This window comes from Phalacrocorax aristotelis, chromosome 7 (assembly GCF_949628215.1).
Source record: "Phalacrocorax aristotelis chromosome 7, bGulAri2.1, whole genome shotgun sequence".
Taxonomy (NCBI): Eukaryota; Metazoa; Chordata; class Aves; order Suliformes; family Phalacrocoracidae; genus Phalacrocorax; species Phalacrocorax aristotelis.
In genome coordinates, this window is record NC_134282.1 from 25,297,540 (window position 1) to 25,314,178 (window position 16,639).

Here is a 16,639-nt window from a genome sequence, read left to right on the forward strand (position 1 = left end):
TTTCCCTTGGATTTAAGTAAATATCCCATATCCAATGAAGCACTTCCTTTTCACTTGTACAAGTGCCTCTAGCACTCAGAGGTGGATATTTGAGCCCAACACAACCTGTTTGCAGCTCTGGCTTTCTGTAAGGATCACCTTTCTGCTGGTGTTGCTTATACCAACTGTGTGAAGGAAATCCAGGTGCTAACAGTCAGTTGCCCTATATAATTTCCTTCCTAGGAAAGGGAAGGAAAGGATCTCCTGGATCCTTTCTCCAGCTCCCGTTCAGAGGCAAAGCCAAGTTTCATCTGCATCAGGAAATTAAAATACCTGGTTTTACTCCCAGCCTTGTAACTCTAGGCTGAAATAGCCTCTCATGTGCTGAGCACCTTTTATCATGTACAAGCCTTTCAAGCAGTCTTGATGGCCATTCATGTCACCATGCAAGAGATCAAAAGGTGCAGCCATCTACCCAGAGGAACTGCCTAGTTGTAGCACTGGCTTTCACAGCTGTTTTGCAAGGTGGCTAATGTGGTCCTGCCTCAGAGGAGGGAAGCCCTCACTGGGGCACAGGATGTGTCACTATGGGCTGTCTCCACCCTTGAAAGCCACAGAGAGGCCATCTGTCCATTTCTTTACCAGGAGTCACGCAATCACAGTAAGGTGGCACGTGGGACACTGGTTGTGCAGTGGTTGCTCTTTTGGATGGCTCCTCATGAGAGGAGGACGTGTGGGACAAAGCTCAGAGCCACCTGCAGTGTGACTGTGTGTGGAGACATCTCCAACAACACAACTGTAGGTGGGTAACCTCATATCTCTGAACGGCTCTTGAATACTGTGGCAAGCTGTTAGGAGATTTCAGTTGACTTGGTAGAAGCTGATTCATTGCAGATATGTCCTAAAATCAGCAGACCATCCCTATTCAGCGGAGCATTGAAGTGCATCTCTGACATTAATAGGATGTAAGTATTGAAGAGTTTGGTGCAGTAAGGATTTTTTAATTTCATTAAAATAAGCTTTCTTCAGTGATGTGGCTTAGATAAAATCAAACTCTTGGACAACTTCAGTAAAGAAATGTTCCCCACAATATTTGTAAATATATGGTGGAATTCTCTTTGATTTTTAGTGCAGATGTGACCCCTTAATTTATTTTCTTGTTTTCAGTACATTAGTGAATCTCTGAAAAATAAATTTTGGAAGAGTTTTCTATTGCCTTAATTCATTTATTCAAGTTTATCATTGCTTTGATGTCTTCTACAACAAAGAATCAAACCCATGCATTTTTTGGTGTATTGATGAATGCTTGCTTTCAGTTACAAAGTAATTATTCCAGAGATAAGACTTTTCAGCTGGCAGGTCTACTTACATATAGTAAATATGTTGCAACAACATTCTCCTGTGTAATATGAGGCTAAATATATTTAAAAAAAAAAAAGTTGTAAGGTACCAAATTTCCCATATTCCTTGAAGCTTATGAAATTGCTAGGAAATAGGATTTTTCTCTCACAAGTTTGACACAGGCATTGAAGAGTCCCTCCTTACATCTCCCTACATATGGAATTACCTTTAGCAGAAAAGATACAGAATTTGTTCCCTATTAGTTGGGAAAACTAGCCCTTTGATCAAATGCTAACATGAAAAACTTGAGGGGAGATTCAGTAAGACCCTGGTCACTCATCACCGAACACTGAGAATCTCTCCTTTGTTTTTATTTTTTAAGGAGGAAAATGAACACTTCTTAGATTTGTTCATAGAAACCTTCCAGTGATAGTCCCTCAGGATTAATCCCTTTCCGATGGAAAGGATGTCAGATATGCTTCCAGAATGCATAGACTTGTCACCATAGTGTACATGCATCTATCAGTTATAAAGTGATTTCATTCTCTCTGCAACCTTGTGAAGAATGCAGATTCCCTCCCACAGTACTGGAATCGGGATTCAGAGGAGATTAGATTTTCCAGATTGTGTCTGTGACTCTGGGAGCTACCTCTGGCTGAGCAGGAGGCTCTGCAGTACTTGTCTTGCCCCCCACAATCCACAGACATAAGAACTGCCTACGGGTCACTGTTGGACACTAGTGAGACACAGCATGTCTCCTGTAGTCTCATTCAAAACATTCACCCACATCAGTTGGAAGAGTTTTGACTTTATTTCACTGATGCTGTATAATCATTTAGTAAAGCAGAGCAACTGCTTACTGAATCAGAACAGTGGGGTCCATCCAGGCCACCAAACTCCCTGTCTCAGTACACCCCTCCTTAGAGGGCCTGGAGAGGAATGTTCCCTCAAATGTGCCTTCAGGTATTTGAGTCTTGGTTTGGAATAGTTCTGGCTATATGCAAAGCTAATTTTCTCAGTAGTTGGCAGGAGGAGATGCTTGTTAGGGATGTACTTTCTTTTTTCTTTTGGAGAAGCACTGTGTTTTGCTTTGAAGTCTGATTTTTCTAGGGACAGCAGGTTTGCCGTCCTTTTGCATGTGTTATATGGCCTTGGCAACACGTCCATGCTGGGTGATAGTTTCCTTCCATCAGAGGTGTCATTTTTGTAAGCAGGTCTATTGCACAGCATCCATTAGGAGACCCTTCACACTGTAGCTTCCCAGACAGCATTGAAGAAGGCACTGCCCAGAGACGCCACTGTCCAAATTTACAGGACTTCTTTTCCCATCGCCTCTGGGTCCAAAGACTCGAGAAGAGAAAGACGAGAGCGCTCCCCTTCAAGGGAAATTACAGTCAAATCATAGCGGTCATAGTAATAAGCAAGGAAGGGAGCAGTGGGGCTTATTGGCTGCACCTGCAGCCCTCTTGTTTCATCCTCGGCTCTCGCTGCTCCTGTGGTGTGTGCTATTGTGTAGGGTACCGTTTCCCGCTTGGGGATCAAGCATGCAATGTCATGCTCATCAGCAGTTGGCAATGTGTGCATTGTGTTCTGCTGCGGCAATTACAAATCACATCCCGTTAATCTCTGAGGTTTGCTGACACTATTATTTCAAATGCCAATGTGCGTTATTGTATCCTATCAAATAGAAAGGTATATGTGAACTACCAGGGAGGAAACAACCGATGTTGTCAAAATACTGTTAAGTTCATTTCTAATGAATGATAGTCATCCAGCCAAGTTTGCTCTAGAGGGAGATGGCCGATTCAGGACAGAATATAATCCCTACTATCAAATGGTAATTATGAAAGCAAATACCCGTCTGTATTCATTTTGAGCTAGGTGCTGAGTAGGAAATGCCACCGTGCAGAATGTTGCCTAGGGAATACAGAGAACTGCAGGATCTTGTAACGACTTTTCTTGGAGGCATAAAAATGAGAGGTACTCTGTCTGCTTTTACAAATGTGTTCATTTCTGAGCTGAAACAAGAAAGAAGCATTTCAGGTGCAAATTTTATCTCTGATACAGAAATAAGCAGGTAGCAGCAGAGGTTCTAAATATGGTGATTTGAGGGGTTTTTTGCCAGGTGGCACATTCCCACAGAAAACTGAAACCCACCCAGGTTTGTCTGGGGGACAACTTGTCATGCAGGGGCATAACCCAGGGTTGTTGTCAGGGGTATTTTGGTATGTCTGCTTCTCCTCCCTGTTATCCCTGTTCTTTTCCTTCTTGGCACCCCAGGTTACATTGCAAGAAGGATTAAATGTGATGGAGCTTTTTACTGGAGGCTTCTCAAGGTTTATTTCCCCACAGAGACTCTTTTGAACAGATATAGTGACTACTTCAAGAGGGGGAAAAAAATCTCCTTTCAAAACTCTTTTACTTTTGAGGTTCTATTAAAGGACCAGGCTCCTCTGTGCTCTCTTTTGTGCTCATGCATAACACAATGTGATACCCATCAGATTGCATAGAGAAGTTGCTGGGTACAAACAAAAAGTGCCTTCAGCTTTCCTCTCAACAATGCTTTTAAATTTGAGCAAGTCAGAGGCCCTTATTTTTCCCCAGATTATTCCAGGAACCTCTCCGGTATAAATAAGAGTAAGTAATTCATATCCTGAGACGCTAGAAGTATCTAGGGAAAGATTTCCCCATCTAGCCTCTCTTTTGATTTAGGTATTGCTCTCCACTTTTTCCCCCTCTCTTTGGTTTGTCACTTCGTCACCAAGAGAAGTCTTTCCCTTCCCAGCTGCAATCAGAGGAAATAAGCAGAAGGTTTTCAGGGGATGGGTTTGGGTATTGTGAGCTTCTGTAATACCTTTGCTTTTGACCGTTCTGCACAGTGTGCAGCCATCCATATCCTTATCTCTGTTGTGAGTGGCTGTGTGGCCCATTCACTGCATGCCATGAGGTGCATTTCCTCTTTGTCCAACAGGTGAAGGTCGTGAGGACTATCCATCAGATGTGGTATGGGGGTATGCAGCTGCCAATCTAGCCCATGAGGGACTGAGTGCAATACAAGCATCCCCCCACATCGCTTGCCAGGTGGACATGAGGGGAGGGAGGCCAGACAGCAAGCCTTGCCCTCCCACCAGCAGCCTTCCCCGCAGGTTTGTGTACCTGCACCTGAGTATATGAATATCCCAATGCTCGGCCTCTTTCTTGCCTCCTGCAGACAGAGGGATGAGCGACTACTCTTTAAGTATTCAAGCCCAGTGTTGCATCCACCTCTTTTTAATGTCCTTTTCAGTTGTGGATAGTGGGGTGACTGACAACCTTGGTTCCTAACAGGGCTAACAAACCCAGCTGCCAAATAAACTAGACCAAAGGAGACAGCAATAATATACTGATTTACTGGTTTATAATGACCATAAATGATTATTTTTACAGGAGGTACATAAACAAGTAAAATTGAAATGACTCCTCTGCATGCTACTGCACATTCCTAATGCTGCATTTATACGTGTACAAATTAATTCCTTCACTTCCACTAGCCAATTACTGCCATAAAGTGCCTGTGGCTGTGCAGGATGGCAGTCCCCTCTGTGGTGCATGTATATGGGGAAGCCTGTTCCATTCACTTCCACAGAGAGGGGATATTGATGAAAGGTTTGGGGTTACCCAGCTTCCCTATAAATCTTAACCACCTTTTGTCTTTTAAAACAGATGATACTTAACATTTTTGTGCATTAATCAGAGTCAGACCATACGTTCTCTTGTTTTGGAGGCAAAACAAGTGCAAAGGTTTTACATGTTTCATTAAGGTCTCTCTGTGCCCTGCACACTAGCAGAGCTCCCTACACAAATACCGCCCATCCCAAATAAACGTTGAGCTCTCTTATCACGTACGTCTTATTGCGACTTAGTAGTGTCAGGCTGTATCATACCTGTCAGAGAACTTGTGCTGATCCCTTTAGCACACAGGGCACCAAAAAGTGTATGATGCAAACAGGAAAAATAGAACTTCAATTAGGGGAAGCAATTGGGACATGCAGAAATGTCAGGAGAAAAAGCAAATTGCTCAGAGATACCTCAGGATCTTCATCTTTTCATTCCAGAAACTTGGGGGTCACAACTGTTTTATGCCCTCAGCATCTCTCTTGGAAAGCATCCATGATTTCATGCATGTGAAAGGCAAAACAGCTGAGATGTGAGGAGACTGGGAGAGAACGAAAGCCAAAGGTTGACAGCTAGACTGGGTCTGTGCCATGTGTGGCAACAGGAGAAGCCCCTTCTGCCTCGTTTGGCCGTACAAACATCAGCACTGCCACTATCCCATTGTTGCTGTAATCAAAGTACCCCTTTCAGCTCTTGAGCACGAGGAGAACTTCTATCATCTTTAGCTCTTGCTTTATCTAGCACAATACTAACCAAAGGGTCTTTCTTGAAGGTTCAGGGGCGCTTCTGGCTGTGTCAGGTGTGTGACACAGATAAGAATATTTCAACTGTGCTGAGCACAAAGGCCTTTGGAGAGTGTTAGGTCCAAATCTCTCCATTCTCTGTCTCTCACAGAATGTGGTACAGAATTATTAACACATGATAAACGTTTATGGATAACGTTTCCATTTCATAGGATCACTTAGGTTGGCAAAGACCTTTAAGATTGAGTCCAACCGTAAACAAACACTGCCAAGCCCACCATCATAGTGATATTTACAACCAAGTCTAGCCCACCCTTCGCTTCTACCAGTGTGCCTACTACCTGAGCCGATGATGATGATGAGCTGGCTGATGATGTATGCTGACAAGAAAGGAGAGATTTGATAGCTTAGCATAAGACAAGGCAAAAACAAATAAATTAATATCAGTAAATACAGGAACAGGAGTAAATATGAAGACAGCAGTTAAGATTAGACATGTACCAAATGGCTTTAAAATGTTAATTGCATTGTATACTTGGTCAAGCATGAAGTTATCTCTACATAATCATTCAGTGTATTTCAAGGATAATAATCTAACAATGTAGCAGGTAGGCCAAAAGCAAGCTACTACCTCTCTCAGTCTTTGCAAACAAGGTTTGATGCGTATGTTGCACGGTAATCTCCAGATGCTGAGGCATATGTTGTCATTGGGTAACTTTGTTTTTTCGAGGCAGGTTGGGTGGCTTTGTGACTTCTTACAGAAGCTGAGAATTTTTTAATTAAATAGATGTTTGTAATAAGCCTGCCAAGTAGTGCTTCTGGAACCTGGTACCATTTGTTCCCATTGTAGGAAGTATTAAAAATAACCCGACACCACACATACACAAAAATACTGGTCTCATCAGACCTTCAGTGTAATCTGTATCACACTGGATGGGAAGCTTCTAGGAGGCTGCATAACTTGAGAAAGGCTATTTCATCTTTCACTGTTCCATGCCTGTTTGCTGACAGCTCTCCCCATTATAACACTGCCTTTGATACTTCCAACTTGTAATTTACTGCACCTCGCATCAGCGGAAGATGTTCTGTAGTTGTATCGTCACATCTGAACATTTTTTTTTTTTTAAGAATCGCAACATCATTCTAGATTTTCTATTTTTTATGTCTATCCTAATCTTAGCAAGACCAGGCATTCAGTTGTGGTACGCCCTAGGTAAATACAGCAAGGGATTGATCCAGCTCCAAATATTCCTGGTTTTCACTAATCCAGGAGCCCCAGTGTTCGATTCAGACACTGTTACGTTTGGAGCTGTGCAAGCAGAACAAAGACAATCCTTCATCAAATACTGTGAGCTAAGAATCATGAGCTACATGTGAGCTACAAGATGAAAGCCAGCATATCATTACTTATAGTTTGATTTTTTATTTGGAGAGAAGCTAAACTACCTTTTAGTAAATGCCTGAACTTAGAACAAAATGACATCTGGCTGCGTCAGTTTCTGGACTGAAGGATGCAAATATTGCTGATTCTGAGCGTAATTGCAGGTTTCTTCTGTGACCACCATCCAGATCATTTTAGTCTCTTCACATCTCCATTATCTCATCTGAAAAATGGGAATAATACTTCCTAGGAGTGCTGCCACATTTACTGTTACTAACTTCTGTCAGGACTCAGGACTTCTTAGAAATGGAAAAAGTTACTTCTTCCACTGATCTTTATGAAATTTTAGTGTCAAGACAGTAATGCTTTGATTTAAGAACTCCCAGGTCCCTTGCTACCTGCTGTAGGGGGTCAAAATATTTGGCGGCTACTGAAATTCCATCTGCCCAGGTCTTTTCTCTTAAACATGTGTATTATAGTGGTGAGTAACTGTATTCACTTCAACTTCTGTCCTCTTGGATCTTTCTTCAGGCCAGACTGAAAAACGCCTGCTCACAATGAGTACTACCATGCTCCATAAAAAGTCTCATTGATTTCAGAAGGGCTTTCACTGATACATTGTACTATTCATTGTTAAGTAAGGGAATAAATATCAAAGTCTGGCTCTGTACAAGTGAAAGCAACAGAAACTGGAGGGTGGGGAGTGGGAATTACAGAGACAAGGAAACCTTTCATTTAAAAAAGATGCAAAGAAAACGTGATTCATCTGAATGTCTTAACTCTAAAGAAAAACTTTCACTGGCACATGATAGAATATAGTATAGAGGCTGGCATCTATAGTAAAGCAGAATTTAGAAAGCTCATTCCAAACAAGAATATAAATTACTTTGCTGCTGTATCATAAATTTTACCCAAGCACTGGGAATTCAACTGAAGTATGACTTTAACCGCTAAAGAATTCCAGGTTTTAAAGGATATGGTGTTTCTGGGAGGGAGGCTGGGGTTTGTTTGGGCTTTGTTGCATTCATTTTTCAGTCAAATTTTACAGGCAGATGTTTTAGAAGTTATGTAATACACTAGCAGCACCACTTCAGAGCTATTGAAAAAGTTGGTTTTAATTTTTTGGGCTTAAAGGCTAAATAAGGGCACAATAACACCCAAGTCAAAAGTATTTTATACCTGTAAATGTTGTGTATCTGCTGGCTTTCTGTCTCCCTGCTTATGCTGGTTATGTTCTTGTGCAACACCATCCAGCTGGCACTGCAGAGCAGCAGTATGCTGAACTGGGTGCATTATGCAGCGCTGAAAGTGTGGTTTCCCTCTGTATCTTGTGATCCAAACCAAAGGGAAGCATTTAATGGTTGAAGTGGGAGAAAAATTATTCAGGCTTGCCTCACAAGTGCCTTGACCTTAAGGTAGTCATTCAGAGCTCTGCAAGGCCAGACACAATTCTTATCAGCAGCCATAACTACAGTACAATGCAAAGAAGTGGAAAAGGGCCCCATGGCTGCATATGCAGTGTGCTTGCCGTTTCAAGAGTCAGGCATATTTTAAAAGAAAAATGAAATTCGGTGTGCCATGCTGTTTAAGACTAAAATACAGGTCATAGTGGGATGCTGCAGAAAACAGCTGTACCTTTTCCTCCCATCCTGATGCATCTCCACAGTCTTTCACAACCTCCCCTTCTTCCCCCACTCCACGCACAAAGAGCAAAAATGTTGCCATTCATGTCTGTTGTTGAGTGCAGATGCTAATCTGTGCCTTCATACTCCAGCAGCTACAACGGGCCTGTGAGGATGTGTGTTGGGGGCAGGATGGTTTCCCCTCAGGGTGCACCAAGAAAACGTGTCCCAGATACTGACCTTGCTAAAACAAGTTGTATTCAGTCACCTCTGTATCAGCTGCTGTAGAGTGCCCTATTAGAAGACACAACGAAAGACGACTTGGAAACATTTCTGGGCACAGTGTAGCCGTTCTCTTGCTTTGGTGGTGCGCTGTAGAGAAACCTGATAAGTGGTGCTCCCTGGTCCCACTACAGCACTGCAGCTGGATCTTCCTTGAGATGCATTTCAAGGTCTTGATTTTAGTGGCAGTTATAGATGCTTCTTTCATCTGAAAAGAAAAAGACTTACTTAGACACACCGTTGGAAAAGCATTTGGCCGATGTTTGCAGTCACCTATTTCCTATTATTTCTACTGTAGAGCAATGAAGAAAGTAAGCTGATGAAAATTCAACATCCAAATCTCATGCATGCTTTATTATTTCCATTGCTGCAGCACCCAGCACCCCCAATTAAAGTAGTCATGTTCATAATTTTGGGGGGCTTTCCTTTTCAAGGTATAAGCGAAAAGATGGTAATGAATTTTTAATGGGCTACCTCTGCCTCCTCAGCTTTCATTTACAGCAGACTGACTCATAAAAGGGAAGAATTAAAGCACCAGTAATTTTCAAATGGGCATGTAAATCAGACTTTTGGTCATGTTTGTGATTTTTCTGTCCTGAAATTTTCCTGGATAGCAGGTAAAGCAGAGAATAATCTTCCAGTACAAACCCTGAGCTTAATTGGTCCCTATATGACTGTAAGCCAAGCTCAACTTTCAGTTATATCAAATTCAGTACAGTTACCATTAATTTTTCCCTAGTACAAACCATTATTAACAATATTGGAGACAAACCTCAAATGATCCGTATTTTCTCTGTAATGGAAAAAACCCAAAACACCTGAGGGTGCTTAGCTGCTGCAGGCTTCCACCATTTGAACTAGTAGAGGTCTGTCATGCATATTCTTTTTCAGAAAGTCATGTATTTTTTCTCTAGTTAGAAAGTTAAAGAGCAGGACTCCATTGTATTTAATCATAAAGAAATGGGAAAAAGGAATGTCTTGAGAAAACCTAGGAAGTTAAAAATAAATAAAAATCACGCTTCTGGTTTTAAGGAAAAACAGCAGTTGATGGACTTGTGAGGTCTTACGTCTATCGCCTCTCTCACGTTACAAATGTACAGGATAAGGTGTTCAGAAAGTAAAACCCCAGCAGCAGAGCCTCCAATGTCACACACTCGAGGTGTCCGTGACACACACTGCATCCAGCCGCATGCCCAGCTTATTCCTCGCTGAGGAATTCAGGAGCTGGGCCTTTCAAGTCTCCCTCTTTGGCATTTATCCAAGATTACTGAGGCTCTGAAAAGCAGGATTGTTCTGAAAGGGGGATGGCAGTTCCAAGCAGCCATTTGCAATGGTATTGCACATCCATCGTCTCCCTGTAATACATGACCACATGTACGCTCACATCACAGACAGTGCTCTTTTCACTAGCTGAGCGGCTGGAAAGGGTGCCAGAGAATTAGAGGAACTGGCCAGCCTTCAAGATTTCTTCACAAGGACTTCTTAAGCAGCTCCCATGCCTCTCTACTGTCATGTCTGTGTGTCTGGTAATTTGCTCTACTTTATGTACACTCTGTTCATCATACAGATTGGCTTTTTACTTTCTGCAGCAATTCCTCTCACTTTGCCAACACCTTGCCATTTGCAGCTTTAATGCCTATTGATAGTACTTCATCAGCAATAGCTGCCAATGTATATTCCTTTTACAAGATGTTCACCCTCAGTTTTTATAGATAGTTACAAATTTAGTCTCAAACTGATTGAATAGTTCATTTTCATTTGCTTTTCACATGGAATAGGCACATCAAAATTAATAGATCATCGCAAGATTGAAAATGGAGATGAAGAAGATTCTCTAGTGTGCGTTTGTGCTCCAAGCCAGAGTCAGCTCTACCAAAACCTTTCCTATGTGCCTAGTCTGGTTTTTAATACCTTAAATGAGAGAGTTTTTACAGCTTCCTATAGGCAGCTGCCTGTGCAGCCCTAATACTGGTCCTCATCCCAGCACGAACACATATTCCCCAACTTAATTTTCTTCTGCCATGGGTAATACGTCACTCCGCAGACATAGACACAGGAACCTGAGCAATGATCTTGTCAGTGAAGCCAAGGCAGAGAAGGCTTCTAATACCTCAGGCTTTTCTGTGTCCTCTGTCACCCTGTCTCATTTATCCCTGGGTATGTGTTTTTCTCAGTCTCCCTGTCATTGGTGATGAGCCCTTCTTGTGGGCCTTTGCATCCCGGCCAGTTTCAATGCAAACAGAGGTTTTGCTCTGTGGGCTGGCACCATGTACCCCATTCCCACTATCCTGTACCTTTCCTTTTCCTGCCTGGTTAAACAGGGGATGCCTGGCCGATCTGTGTATGGCCACCTCTTCTCCTGCCTGCCCATGATCTGCCACGTCTTGATTCACTAGTTGGAGACAGTAAAATTATTTATGTTTTTCAGATGCTCTGACGGATGCTCAGTTTTAAGCAAAACCTATTGCCAAAAAAACATCCCTGTATAGTTATAGTAATAGGAAAGTCCAAAGCAAGCTTCAGGCACTTCTCCCAGTTCAGTTTCAAACTCACCTTAGTGTAAGGATGATAATTTTTAAGTTAAACCATTTCCTTCTAGTTTGGTTTGGGGGTTTTTTGGGGGGTGGGGGGGTGGGGTGTTTAAGGGAAACCAGTGGAAATGCAGAGGGGAAGAGGTTGAGTATCAGCCCATGTACAAGGGACTTAAGGGACGATACTACAGTAATCCTTCCACAAACAAGATTTCTGCCCCTTGGTATTTTACAAGGAAACTATGTTTTTAGAGTTGTATAACCACTCTCATTCTACAGCAATTTTTTTCATTTACTATGAATGGCAGAGCTGAACTGCCTTTTGATATTCAGTGAGGTGCAACAATTTGTTGCAGAGAAACAGATATGAGATTATCTCTTCTCCTGCCTTTTCTTTCTCTCATGCCATAGCCAGAAATTAATGCTCTGGGGTGTTGCTAGCTTTCGTCTCACAGTATCTGTGGCTTTATGGAATAGCAACATCTGAATTTTCAGTTTCTTATGGCTCAGTGACATATCCCAGGAGTATCTATATTTCCTTTTACAACAGCCTGTCTTGACTTGCTTTAAGCTTTGAAGATGTCATTAGCCTGCACTGCTTGAGAGTCCCAAGCCAGTGACAGAGGGATGTTTAGTGCATATCCCAACACATAGCAGTTGAAGATGGTTCAGTAAAGTGACTAGTCCTATCTTTTATAATTCTTTTGAATGTTTTTAATCGAAATTTGTAACTAGATGACTACAAACCTGTGGGGCTTCTAGTTTAAGATTTGATTGCAGCCTTACTAATTGGTAACTGTTCTGGATACCAGTAAAAGTTGGGTTTCAATTAAATCAAAAATGTCCACTGTTCTTCTTTGCTGTCCTTTAATTGTCAAGGTATATGTCCTTCCCATTATTAATTTGACAGTAGTGCATGAATGCCTCAGTCACGATCATGACCCTGTGATGCTTAGCTACTATAGATCCACAGAAATTACTGTCCCTGTCCCAAAGAACCTAAACTTGCTAGTAAAGAAAACTGAATGGTTACAAATTGTCTTCTAAGCTCCTTGTTTTTTATAGGAACTGGTTCATTGCTCAGGGAATACTACTCAGCCAACAGTGATTAGAAAGACTCTTCCATTCATCTTGCACTGTCTCTGCCAGTCTGGGAAACTATTACCTCTGCTTTGTAACACACCAGTCTTTATGAACTTTGCTTCAGATCTGTAATATATCCTTAAATTAGGTATTTTTTCCCACAGCAAGCTCAGTATGCATCCCTTTCTCCATCAGCTGGCTCCAATTATGTGATCTCACATGCTATCTCTGAATAAATGTTCTTTGAAGTTATAAAGTAGAAAGATTCCCTTGGTAAGCTACTTTGATTCAATTGCTTCAAATAAGAGCAGCACTGTTGAGGTATAAAGGTTAATTTCACCCAGTTCAACTTAAGTTAAACAAGAATTTAATGAAGTCCAACAGATGCTGAGTTTACTACTCCTAAAAAATCAGCTTCTCCAAATTCTTTACCTAGGTAGGTGCTCTATGGCGTTTTCTTTTCTAGCAAAGGATACATTGCTTGGCCTAGACTTTTGTAAGATCTCAGATGCCAGGAATGAGCCTACTGAGGACAATCCAAGATGCTTAGTGTTCTCAAAAAAAAGTCTAACTGCTTGATTACATTCCTGAGTGGGGGCCCAGCCTTCCTAAGAAGCACTAAGCACCCTGAGGAATCGACCTATACCTATTGTGTCAGGCTGGCAGCTGAGCTCAGTCAAGCCCGAAGTCATCTTTGTCAATGTTGGTTCCATTTTGGCTTTGACTGAGGTCTGACCCAAGGGCAGGAACAGGATTGCAGAGGTAGAGAACCAGGACTCAAACCCTTACCCCCACAGGAGAATGAGCCATGTGGCTTCATGCAGACATACAGATGGTTGGCATGTATCAATTACAATACAAGGTCTTAATTAAAAAGAAAAAACCTTCATAATCCCAAATATACAAGCGCATACCTGAATTCCAGAATGGATCTTTTGGAGCGCGGCTGCACTAGCAAATTGACAGGTCTCTTAAAACCTGTGGTGTCAGTGGTATGTGGCTTAAGTAGACCATGACACAGTTGACTTCTATAGTAGAAGTCCATCATACCAAGATTGAATTTGCATGGAAAATAAAGTTTGCTAGGCCTAGACATCTACACGCTGAATCATAGCAGTCCCTGAGTGCAGGTTGACATCAGAGATGTTAATTGTCTCCAAACATCAGGCAAGTAATCTGCATTTTGAAGAGTCTCTAAATGGGCATTTACATAATTTATGTTTTACAAAGTCCGTTGATACATATTTGCATAATAGGCCACAGCAGTGCCAACAGATCCATCGAAGCACAGTGTCAGCTCTCATGAGCTTCTAGCAGGTTTTTCCCTTTATTGGAGCTCCTATGACAGGAGGAAATTGGCAATTACTGATAAATCTCAGAGAAGACTGAGGCCTGTCAAAGCTTCTTTGGCTGGGTGGAAGCACACAGAAATCAAGCCACATGCTCAGTCGCCAAGGAAGTGCTCTACATATGTCCATGCCAATTCTGTGCGTAGAAACGAGCAGAAATGGTCTTTTATGTATTAATTCAGTTTCCTGATCTGGAGTCTCCTATTGCTCTCTACTTACTTGCAGCAACACATCTGTTGCTTTCATGCTCTCCAACTTCTTCCTTAAAAAATGATACATTTTCTCATCACCACCCTCAGCCACTTGGCACAGTCTGTTGGAGAGGTGCCACAGGTGCCTGGAGGAGGGCTTTGGGAACCACACTGGCTTTGTCATTGGTTTCACCTGAGCAGTCAAGCTTGAGCACATCAGTGTAGAGAAGCCAGTTGAAAGTTGCAGACTTTTGAGTTCCAATGCAATGTTTCAATGTTTATCACTCTCAAAATGGTGTTTTTATTATTCTCAAGGAGTTTCTAGCTGATATGTGGGCTATGGCCAGAAGTGTTTTTTCCACATGGCTAAGTGGGAGAAGAAACTGGTCACTCCTGGCCAATGAAAAGTGTTGTTACCTTGAAAAAGGGGGAAGATTTATAGCCCTCAGTCTATTACATACCATAATGTTAGCAGACTAGCTGAAGTCAGTCCTGGTGATTTTGGTGTGTCTCCCATGAAAACTGGAAGGCGCAGTTCCCACCCTTCCAGAACAGAATTGGGGAATGGGATCATTGCCAGCTCCAGACAGGAATTTCCTTCCTTTAATTTGCTCCACAGCCTGAACACTGACTGAGCATAGTCTTCTGCATACGCTAACAGATGGTGCTTCATTCTGCAAGACATTTTATTAGAAAAGTTTATTTTTTACCCCTGGTTGTATATCTCCTTTCCATTTGTGTTGATTTGGGCATTCGTCATCCTGCTGTATGTGATAAGGTTTCATCAGTTTTGCTGCATACTACTAATAAGATAATGCTTTTAAGCTGTTTGGTATTTTCACATTAAACATGTTCTTCTTGCTACAGATATTCAGTAGAGTGATGGCTCTAATCATCCTCTCCGTCAATAACTGTCAGCTGTGATAGAGCTGGGGTTCTGGTTGGCTGGATAAACCTAGCAATGTGAAATAGAGGATATGCATGCTGAATAGTTGCCAAACTCAAGCAGGAGAAAAGACTAATTTAAACTTCCCATACCAGAGCTGAAGCAAGCCTAATGCTGTGATGTTTTCCTTTACTGCTCTTGATATTAAGTCTAAAATGATTAATCTAGGATATCTTGCCACAGTTTCTTTTTATTTCAGTTCCGACTGAAATCAAATACTGGAAATATTCAATAAACAAATGTTTCCTACTGATTGATCTAAGGACCCAGACTACCCTTTGGCATTATAACTAATCCTTTTTGTCATCTAGATTAAAAGAAATCGGATGATATGTGGACTGAAGTGATTTCAATGTTTATTCTATAATTAAACATTAATTATTATTATATCCTATTAGAACCTCTTTAAAACATTTTTAGTATAAGATTCTATATGTGCTCAAGAAATTACAGAAATATAGGAAATATTTTAAATCCTCACTGCCGCCATTGGTATCTGGTGACTTCAAAATCTCGCAGCAAAAATCATGTCTGCCCAAGTTTCTTAGTGGGAATAACTGGAAGAATTTGACTAGAGCAGCATGTTTGCAAGGTGAAAGGAGCTTTTCAGATGTCTTGTAGAGATATCAGAGATTGTTTTTCTGTATCTGCCACGCTGGGAGTTGATGCCTTGTTTGTGGTTATCATACTGAGGGATTTAGTCGGGCTGCTTGAAGTATGTGTTGAATGTACCCTACCTCACAAAGGCAACTGTGAGCTAAAAGGGCTCTGCCCTGAGCCATGGAGCTCTTTGATTGGTGGGAGGGGAGCTCTTCCATGGTTTATTTTCTCCTGTCTGTTCCTTACAGATATGTCTGTTTATGCTAAAATGTGTGAGTATGGCTTCCTAAGCAGATAGCAGTCCATCTTCCTGCCCCTCACTGGCGTTTCCTTGTGGAGGCATGAAGAGACCTCACTCCGTGGCACAGAGCAGTTTCTATTGTGTCTTCTCTTTTTGCTGCCACCCTATTACTTAAGTTGAGTAGTTCTTTCCAGTGTATTTTGGGCCAGTTTGCTCTCAGGGTAGACCCCAGGTAGTTAGGGCACGTAGCAATGTTGCAGAGCCTGCTTCAGGCTGAGACACCCCCATCTCTTCATACATTTTCGGGGTGGATAGCGCAGGAGAGACCTGGGTTCAAGCACCCCTTCTAAATCAGCCACAGGAAGGATTTGAACCTAGATATCATCTATCATTGGTGCGCATTGTAACTACTGCCCTAGCTGGCAGATACCTGTCTGATCTCTTGCCATTTGGTGTGATCCTGCAACCCTATGCTGACGAGGTCTGGCAGAGGAGAGGAGACCTGCAGGCCATCCTCCACGTCCACCACAGCACCCCAAGGGACATGTAGCTCACAGCTCCCTGGGGTCTGTGTGCATGGCCAGCTGCAGAAATGTAAATGGCGTAGGGCTTTTCAAGATTGAAACTGAAGGACCTAATTGTTATGTCCCTAGGGCTAGACAACAGCTGAAGAGGAGCTTTGAGAACCTCAGTGGT

General features: G+C 42.1%; 1 protein-coding gene and 1 long non-coding RNA gene across 4 annotated transcripts in view; one reads left to right on the forward strand and one right to left on the reverse strand.

The window, feature by feature from the left end:
- Positions 1 to 16,639, forward strand: part of LOC142059951 (glypican-5-like) — a 390,210-nt gene that overhangs the window by 361,973 nt on the left and 11,598 nt on the right. The window lies entirely within an intron of this gene.
- LOC142059952 (uncharacterized) overlaps positions 4,520 to 16,639 on the reverse strand; it is a 37,829-nt gene continuing 25,709 nt past the window's right edge. The window contains exons 3-5 of one of the 2 annotated variants that reach the window (XR_012661549.1): positions 8,961 to 9,210; positions 6,590 to 7,321; positions 4,520 to 6,542 (exon numbers count right to left, since the gene is read on the reverse strand). This is a non-coding gene — a long non-coding RNA (uncharacterized LOC142059952). Of the gene's footprint in view, positions 6,543 to 6,589; positions 9,211 to 16,639 lie in introns of both variants that reach the window. The other variant, XR_012661548.1, reaches the window with a different exon arrangement.